The sequence below is a fragment of the Aplysia californica genome, unplaced genomic scaffold, assembly GCF_000002075.1.
Source record: "Aplysia californica isolate F4 #8 unplaced genomic scaffold, AplCal3.0 scaffold00872, whole genome shotgun sequence".
In the NCBI taxonomy this organism is placed as follows: Eukaryota; Metazoa; Mollusca; class Gastropoda; order Aplysiida; family Aplysiidae; genus Aplysia; species Aplysia californica.
In genome coordinates, this window is record NW_004798142.1 from 269,178 (window position 1) to 278,956 (window position 9,779).

Below are 9,779 nucleotides of genomic sequence, written 5' to 3' on the forward strand. Positions count from 1 at the left end.
CCCCCAACAATTATTTTTACCCTTTGTCCCACTGCCACAGCTGTTCCATAGAGCTGGGCTCGCACTTATTTCCCGATGAACCGGATTTTAAGCGGACTCGTTTTTACACGTCGTATTTCACCAGTATGAATACCACTGCGCTCATATGACCTTAGCAGTTGCGAGCGCCGTAAAACCCTATACTAATACAATACTAATAATGAATACCACTCTCACGATAAAATAATCGTTTTGTTTCTTGGTGAATGACAAGTAATCTGGTTTTTGGTTTGTTCCTTCGTTCCCATTTAACATGTTATGTCTTCCTTATCTCTTCTCCCTCTTTTCTTCGAACTCTGTTCTTACTTCCGTTACAAGCTATGAAAGTCTTCGGCACTTCTATACCCTATTTGTTTTGCAAGTGCCGTAAAACTCTCTCAGTACACACAACAATAATATAAAGTTTCTTGCTTGTTTTGTTGTTAATTTTTTTTCTTCTGTAAACTTGGATGGTTGGTAGGTGCTCTGGTGTGGTTTGCTCCTTCTTTCCTATCAAACATCTATCGTCCTTATCTCCCCTCCTTCTAGTTTGTATTTGCTACACTCTTGTAACACCTCTAATCTTCTGCCTTATTGTGTTGCAAGTGCAGTAAAACTCTTACTTAAACAAACAAAGCCTTTTGAACGCCTTTTTGTTTTATGTATATGTTAATACTCTGAAGTAAAAACTTTGATATTGGGGGCTGTCGTGGCCTAGAGGTTAGGGTGTTCGCCTCTCATTCAAAGGTCCCGGGTTCGAATCTGGGTAGCGACGAAAACATTTTCTTCTCTAAAATTGTCTCCTTTCACCTCCTCTCCTGCTCTCTACAGCCTCTCTATTGCTACTCCGTGGCTCCTTCTCACTGCTGTCTTTCATCCACACCCGTGATCATCTGGTGGGAAAGATCTACACCTAGTCTTCTCGGCCAAGGACGAAAAATCACGGAGATCCTGTGTGCAAGTTGCGTACGTTAAAGATCACTTGGTGGTCCAAAATCGATAAGAGTAGGCTTCGGCCGCCAAACGTGCAGAATTCAAAATTTCCTACCAACTGAAAATTGTAATGTTGAAAGTGTCCTGCACGCTCGAATGGCCTTATGCAGTGCGAGCATTGTAAAACATGCCCATATGCAGGTGCGAGCGTTGTAAAACATGGCCTTATGCAGGTGCAAGCGTTGTAAAACACCACCCCAAAAATATTTTTAAAACTGTGTGGCAAATACCACAGACCTCTCACTAAAACTTGTCCTGGCTGGTTATTGTGTGAGTTGTAAAAACAACCCACATCAGTTGTTGGTGTTGTTGGCTGTAAACGTAAAATGAGTTTGAGCACGTGTCCATGGAGTTATGGGGATGGAAACATGCACTGTTGTTTGTGAGTCATGCCAGGCCACAGAGTACTCACTCTCTTTCTCTTTGTGATGTGGTGATCGATCTACTGATTTATGAGCTTTTCTATAAATTCCATTTGGAATTTAATGACCAAGCCTGAGGGAGTCTACTGCATGCAACATAATGTTGTTTTTTTTAAAAAGTGAAAAATGCCAGGTTCCTAAAAAGTGGTGTTTGTTATACCTCATGGTGGAAGTAAATGTTTTTGTTTTGTTATTTATTGGTGTTAACACACCCTGAAACTCGTGAGGGTAATAACTTTTACAACTTGTAGACTCACTACTGCATGTCTGTTCAACTGTTGGTTGGTTACTAAATGTTTGACTGCCTCTTCAACTATGTGGATGGTTGGCGGGTGCTCTGGTGTTATTTTCTCCTTCTTTCCTATCAAACATCTGTCGTCCTTTTCTCCCCCTCCTTCTATTTTGTGTTTGTTACTCTCTTGTAACACCTCTAATCTTCGGCACTTATATGACCTTATTGTGGTGCAAGTGTCGTAAAACTCTTACTAAAACTAAAAACCGAACTGTTCAACTTACAAAAACAAGAAACAACCAGTCAAATAGAAATGAAGTTTTGAGTCTACAAGCTTTTGAACTTGATACTCTCACGAATTCCAGTTTGTGATAACGCCCGCTTTTCCATTGAGCACTTCGGAGATATGTGAGCCAGCGTGGTGGAATCAGGCTCTCGACAATTTTGGGGCATATTGAGTTATTGTTATCATCTTAAAGCTTCTGCATTTGTCTTGCTTTCAGTGAAAAAATTACCCATCGATCTTCAATAGAAGTGGGGATATTTTGGATTGAAGGAGGCGGGGGTCACCTGGTTTAAGAGGTAATATTAACGAGAAAATGGCCGTCAAAACTTGGTAAATTCCAAAGCTGGAGAGTCCATGGACACTGTAAATTTATATTTTTGTGCCTTTAATCAACGTTTTCGGTGAAATCCTGAAAGGAATGTGTTTGTAAATGGACATAAAAGGTGTTGAGCCAAAAAACAAAATATTAATAAAAATTGCTAAGCAGGGAAAAACCTGCTGTTTCCTTCGATTTCATTATTTTGACGAGAGCCTGATTCCACCACGCTGCCTCACATATTAGATTAGGTTCCGAGACTGCCGTGTTTGTTTTTACAAGCTATGGACGTCAATATTTATACTTTATTGTAGTTCTATAGTTCTTGTTTTTTTTTGTTGTAAAGCACTAAATGACTTGTGGGTGGTTGGCGGGTGCTCGTGTGTTATTTTCTCCTCCTTTCTTATCTAACATCTATCGTCCCGGTCTCTTCTCCTTTTTTATGTTTGTTACTCTCTTGTAACGCCTCTAATCGTCGGCACTTATATCACCTTATTGTGTTGCAAGTGCCGTAAAACGCTTACTAAAAGTAAAACGAATTCCAGTTTGTGATAACACCCGCTTTTCCTTTGAGCACTTCGGAGATATTAGATTAGGTTCCTAGACAGAGGTGTTTTTTTTAGACAAGCTATGGACGTCAATATTTATACTTTATTGTAGTTTTATAGTTGTTGTTTTTTTGCCCAGCACTAAACAACCATTATTGAATCAATATGTGAGGCAGCGTGGTGGAATCAGGCTCTCGTCAATTTTTGGGCATGTCGAGTTAGTGGCATCATCTTAAAGCTTATTCACTTGTCTTTTTTTGGGCGAAAAAAGTATCCATTTGTCTTGAATACAAGTCGAGATATTTGCGAATGAAGGAGGTGGGGGTCACCTGTTTTCAGAGGTAAAATTAGTGAGAAAATGACGCCAAAGATTAGTTATTTCCTTTGCTTAAGAGTCTGTAGTTCAGAAAATTAATTTTTTTTGTGCCTTTAATAATCATCAACGTTTTTCAGAAAAATCCGCACACAAATTAGTTCTTTAATGGCATAAAAGGTTTTGAGCCAAAAAACAAAAATTTGATAAAAATTCACAAACCTGCGGAAAAATGCAAGTTTCTTCACTTTGATTATTTTGACGACAGCCTGATTCCACCACGCTGCCTCACATATACTTCTCTTTAGGCGAAAACAGCACCTGGGCGTGGATGGCCGGTGCCTCTATAAATAAGTCATTGTGCTTCTCTTTACTCAAACAACCATTGAACTGAGTTCTTTTCCCGGGTTGGAAAGTTTATAATTTAATCGTGGACTCTATGTGTCCTTCTATCTTCTGCGAGGATGCTGTGTCCCACTCAGTGTGGACTGAAGCTCCCTGCCTCTTAAATGATTGATGTTGAATAGAAGAGGATACATGTAGAACATTTGTGGGTGGTTGGGGGGGGGGCGCCTCTGGTAGGTCCTTCTTCTTCACTTTCCCTCTGTTGTTTCTGTCTGTCTGTGTGGGTGATTGGAGGGCGACACAGGTATAGGTCCTTCTTCTTCACTTTCCCTCTGTTGTTTCTGTCTGTCTGTGTGGGTGATTGGAGGGCGACACTGGTATAGGTCCTTCTTCTTTATTTTCCGTCTGTTGTTTCTGTCTGTCTGTGTGGGTGATTGGAGGGCGACACTGGTATAGGTCCTTCTTCTTTATTTTCCGTCTGTTGTTTCTGTCTGCCTGTCTGTATTACTTTTCCCGTGCACGAAATGACCATTCTTATGTCGATATTCCCCTCTTCATTCCAAGAAAGTGCAGAACATTTCACCATCTTTGCAAACAATATTGGCCAACGTCTGTGGTGTAGCGGTAAGGTGCTTAAGCGTGGCATACACGAGACTTGGGTTCGATTCCCGAGTGGGAAGAATTCCCTTGGAGTATCTCGGCTTTTCCACTGGAATGGCGATTCCCTCTAATTCTGGGCTAGTCACGACAGGCAGGGTCGAAGCTCGCCTCTTAAACGATCTAGACTGGGTCGATGGGTACGTAAAAACACCTTTATTTAGAACAAAACTATTCAAGAAATGTGGAACTTTCAGTAGAACAGACTGTGTGCTTCATCTGAGGTTGATGTTGAGAAAGGAATACAAGGTTGTTGTTTTTTTTTAACATTAAATTTTATTTTGACAGTTTATAGCGAGCACTTGGTTGGCCAGCAAAGCTGGAGAACCGAATAACAGGATGTGCATGAAATATATAATCATAGTATTATGACTCATACTTCCATGAATTCATCATAACGTTTACTGCGTCGTTAGAATGATAGCCTTGGAAAAAATACATCATTGTAACTTGTTGCTTTTATGTTCTTGAATCGGCGTATGACGTGCAATAGTTTAGTCTGTGGATGGTTGGCGGGTGCTCTGGAGTGGTTTGATCCTTCGTTCGTTCCTTTCAAACATCTGTCGGTGGGTGGTGGGCGAGGGCTCTGGTGTGGTTTGCTTCTTCTTTCCTATCAAACATCTATCGTCCTTATCTCCCCTTGTTCTTTTTATGTTTGTTACTCTCTCGTAACACCCCCTAATCTTCTGGCGCTCATATGACCGTATGCAGTTGCGAGTGCCGTAAAACCTCTACTAAAACGAACAAACATATTATATCGTCCTTATCCCTCCTCCTTCTCTTGTGCGTTTGTCACTCTCTTATAACACCTCTAATCTCCGACATTCATATTAGGAATATCAGTATTCTTGGTCTTTTAAAATTGGATAAAAACGCACTAGTACATTTGTGAGGCATCGTGGTGGAATCAGGCGCTCGTCAATTTTTGGGCATCTGGAGTTATTGCTATCATCTTAAAGCTTGTTCACTTGCCTTTATTTGGATGAAAAAAATATCCATTTATCTGGAAAACAAGTCGAGGTATTTGCGAATGAAGGAGGTGGGGGTCACCTGTTTTCAGAGGTAAAATTGGTGAAAAAATGGCCGCCAAAGATGAGTTATTTCCTTAGCTTAAGAGTTCGTGGTAACTGAACATTTACATTTTTTGTGCCTTTAATCAACGTTTTTCAGAAAAATCCACGCAGACATGAGTTCTTTAATGGGCATGAAAGGTGTTGAGCCAAAATACAAAAATTTGATAAAAATTCACAAACCTGCGGAAAAATGCAAGTTTCTTCACTTTGATTATTTTGACGAGAGCCTGATTCCACCACGCTGACTAACATTTGTATTGATACAGTCTTTGTTTGTTTGTGTTGTTTGGCTCCTTTGTTCTAAGCCTTTTTTTTGAGTGGGTGGTTGGTGGGTGCTCTGTTGTTGTTTACTCCTTCTTTCCTATCAAACGTCTATCATCCTTATCTCTCCTCCTTCTTTTTTGTGTAAGTTACTCTCTTGTACTTGTAACTCATCTATTCTTCGGCACTCATATGACCTTATTGTGTTGTAAGTGCCGTAAAACTCATACTAAAAGTTTTTAAAAAAGAATAAAAACGTATTAGTATTGATACAGGGAGAGTACAGTCCTTGTTTGTTTGTGTCGTTTGGCTCCTGTGTTCGAAGCCTTTTGGTAAACGGTTACCCACTCTGCCGTCTTTCATGATGATAGGCAGTCATGATTAGAGGTGCTACAAGAGAGTAACAAACATAAAAAAGAAGAAGGGGAGATAGAGACGATATATGTTTGATAGGAAAGAAGAAGCAAACCACACCTGAGCAACTGCCAACCACCCACATTTGAAAAAACACTTTGCTCGGAATTGTCCTTTGCCTCGGTCCTTTAGATGATGGACGTTAAACTCGGAGGTCCCAAGTGGGTGGTTGGCGGGTGCTCTGGTGTGGTCTGCTCCTTCTTTCCTATTAAACTTATATCGTCCTTATCTCCCCTTCTTCTTTTTTATGTTTGTTACTCCCTTGTAACACCTCTAATCTTCTGGCGCTCATATGACCTTATGCAGTTGCGAGCGCCGTAAAATCTCTATTGAAACTCAAGCTAAGGAGGTCCCAACTCTTAATAAATAACCTAAAAGTGTTGATAGGGGCGTTAAACATAGACGATTTCACCATTTTCGTCTTCACCTGTCTGATGGTGGGAAAGTAGGGGGGGGGGAGGTCGAGCCTGGGCAAATTGGGAAGTTGACTGGAAAGTGAGATGGGTGACTGATTAGTTCTTCAAAAAACCAAAAATCCAAGCTTAGTGGACCCGTATTGAGAGACCTAACCGGATCACCGGATTCGGTAATCAGTCGGATTCTGCCCAGCCCTCCTGCGCGTGCATGCATACTGCGTAGCACTGCGTACACCCATCATCATTCTGTCAGCGTGTGAGTGAGTGAGTGAGTCTATTTAGTTTTCTCCTCTCCCCATCATCCCCAACACCAGTCACCAGTCGCTCGCTCGTGGGTGTCGGTCGGTCCGGTAGCTTTTTCAGAAGTGACAGAGCACTGAACCATCCCGACATCATCATCCGGGTGCCTTTATTCATTGTCAGTGTCGCGTGCGTAATGAAGTTGGCTATCTCCCTGTGTTGAACAACGTCCATTGTGTTATCCCGTTCTGTTAGCCTTGCCACCTGATTCAATTGTGTTCGGATTCGTTCACTATTTTTGTTATCGTTGGTTATTCTAATCTAAAGGCAGGCCTTTTGTCCTTACTTTGCACTTCGGCACGCACACAGGAGGGAGATAACTAATATTTTTTATCCAGCTTATCTCGGTCCTCAGACACGTCTCGTAAGTTTTTAAATTAAAAAATAAATAAATATATAGGTCAATAATTGGGTTGGAACAATTGTTGGCGGAGTACCATAATTTCTAGGTACGGTTTGTTTTGTAGAGATAACTACTTGTGGAGATAAACTTGTCGGTACTGTCTGGAGAGTAGAGGAAAGAGCATTTAGATCAGACATAGATATCACGCCGGTCGTGGATGGCGATCATCGTGATTATCCCAGTAATTGTGTGGCCTTGCCATTTCTCATTTGACGCCGTACTTCCATTTTATTATATTATATTGTGGTCTACGGCCTGTCCGGCTCTGCTGACATTCAGTTGTTTTCAACTTTAAAGCTTGTGGCAGCTTCCTGCAGCTGCTTATATTATATTACAATTTTTTTTTTTTTACAGTTCTATTTTTTTCTGCGCCGGATACTATTGTACTATTACTAGTACTGCCTAGTAATGAGTAGAATCTAGAGTTTGATTTGTGCTTCATCTTTTTGACTAAGCAATTCTCCATCGTATTGCGCATACCGGCCTGTGTTTCGCTGTGAACTAGATATTATATATATTTTTGTGATATAGACCCTTCATTCCGGTGCTTACTACCAACTTCTGGATACCCCCCAGGTAGTATAATATATGTGAGGCAGCGTGGTGGAATCAGGCTCTCGTCAAAATAATCAAAGTGAAGAAACTTGCATTTTTCCGCAGGTTTGTGAATTTTTATCAAATTTGTTATTTTTGGCACACCACCTTTCATAGCCATCAAAGAACTCATTTCTGTGTGGAGGTTTCTGACAAACGTTGATTAAAGGTACCAAAAATGTACATTTTTAGTTGCCACGGACTCTTTAGCTAAGTAAATTACTCATCTTTGGGGGCCACTTTCTCACTAATTTTACCTCTGAAACCGGGTGACCCCCACCTCCTTCATTTGCAAATATCTCGACTTGTATTCAAGATAAATGGATATTTTTTTCATCCAAATAAAGAAAAGAGAACATGCTTTAAGATGATACCAATAACTCCAGATGCCCAAAAATTGACGAGAGCCTGATTCCACCACGCTGCCTCACATATTATATATTTTTGTGATATAGACCCTTCATTCCGGTGCTTACTACCAACTTCTGGATACCCCCAGGTAGTATAATATACCCTTGCCCTCTGTGTGGTGGCTCGGCTTTTTACCCACACCAGTAGCTTTGTTGTAATGATTGTAAAAATAAATTCACCCAACCTTTGTATCTTTAGGGTAAAAGCAAGGACTACTATACTGAGTATAGTAGTCCTTGGGTAAAAGTAATTATAGATCTACATGTAATAATGATAATAATAATAATGATAATAATAATAATAATGATGATAATAATAATAATAATAATAATAATATAATGATAATAATAATAATAATAATAATAGTAATAATAATAATAATAATCATAATAATAATAATAATAATAATAATAATGATAATAATAATAATAAGTTGCATTATAATGGCGCATACCCCCGCTCAACAGCAAGCTCTATGCGCTTTACACTTGATTATATTATTATTACCCCAGCAAAAGAGGCTAAAACAGCACCTGGACATGGATGGCTGGTGCCTCTATAAATAAATCATTGATTTTCAGGTACCCCAGAAATATAAAGTAAACTTTAAACATCCATTCAGAACGTATTTAACCCGCAAAGAACGTCCAGGGATGTCTATTCTCTGTCTGTCTGTCCACATTTCCTTTGGGTTGTGGAGACGTAATGCGAGGTAGACGCTAGTAGCTTTTAACTTATTCTGAGCATGGTTTGGGGGGGGGGGGGGCAACCCTTTCTGAGTCCACAACATCCCAGAACCTCGATTTACTGTTGTATGAAGACTGTTTTGAGTTCAGTCCCTTGTGATTTTTTTACAGTGTGTCAGTGATCTAATTATGATTGGTTGTAATATATGTGCTTTATGCCTCCTGCTTTTTTTTAAAAAATCAAACATATCCATCATCCTTATCTCCGCTCCTTTTTGTGTTTGTTACTCTCTTGTAACACCTCTCTAATCTTAAGCACTTGTATGACCTAATTGTGTTATAAGTGCCGTAAAATTCGTATTAAAACGAAACATCCCAGCAATATAGACAGATATTCACCCCTGTAAAAGCCGTGCTGATAAGTCCCGTATGGCAGAGTGGTTAGGCTCTCGGACTTGCAGTCGTAAGGTCGTGGGTTCGAATCCTGTCAGGAGCTCGACGTTGTGTCCTTGGGTAGGGGGGAATTGTGACTTTTAGTAACTTTTACACGTTTTTTGGTACGCGTCATTTTGTAACCTTTTTTTTTTGGTAGATCGTAACTTTGAAAATGGGGAAATTCGTTATGTGTTTCAAGTATGCCCTTCACTACTCCTCTTTTTTTCTTGTTGTTGTTGTTGTTGTTGTTGTTGTTGTTGTTGTTGTTGTTGTTGTTGTTGTTGTTGTTGAAAAGAAAGAATTGACGAATGCTCAAACTGAAAACGTTCTCCGTCCAGGGCATAGATTATCGCCATTTGTGGACTGTTGGTGGATGCTGTTGCATAATCGTGCGATAGTATGTTCTTTTATTCATCCTGTATTGATCCTATCTCTCTGTCACGTTATTTGTCCCATCCTTTATATAGCCGTTATCTGCCTCGTCCTTTGTTTTGTCTTTCCTGAAAAATAACCGGAGTGGGTGGTTGGCGGGTGCTCTGGTGTGGTTTGCTTCTTCTTTCCTATTTTTAAACATCTATCATCTGTATCTCCCCTCCTTCTTTTTTGTGTTTGTTACTCTCTTGTAACACATTTATTCTTCGGCACTGATATGACCT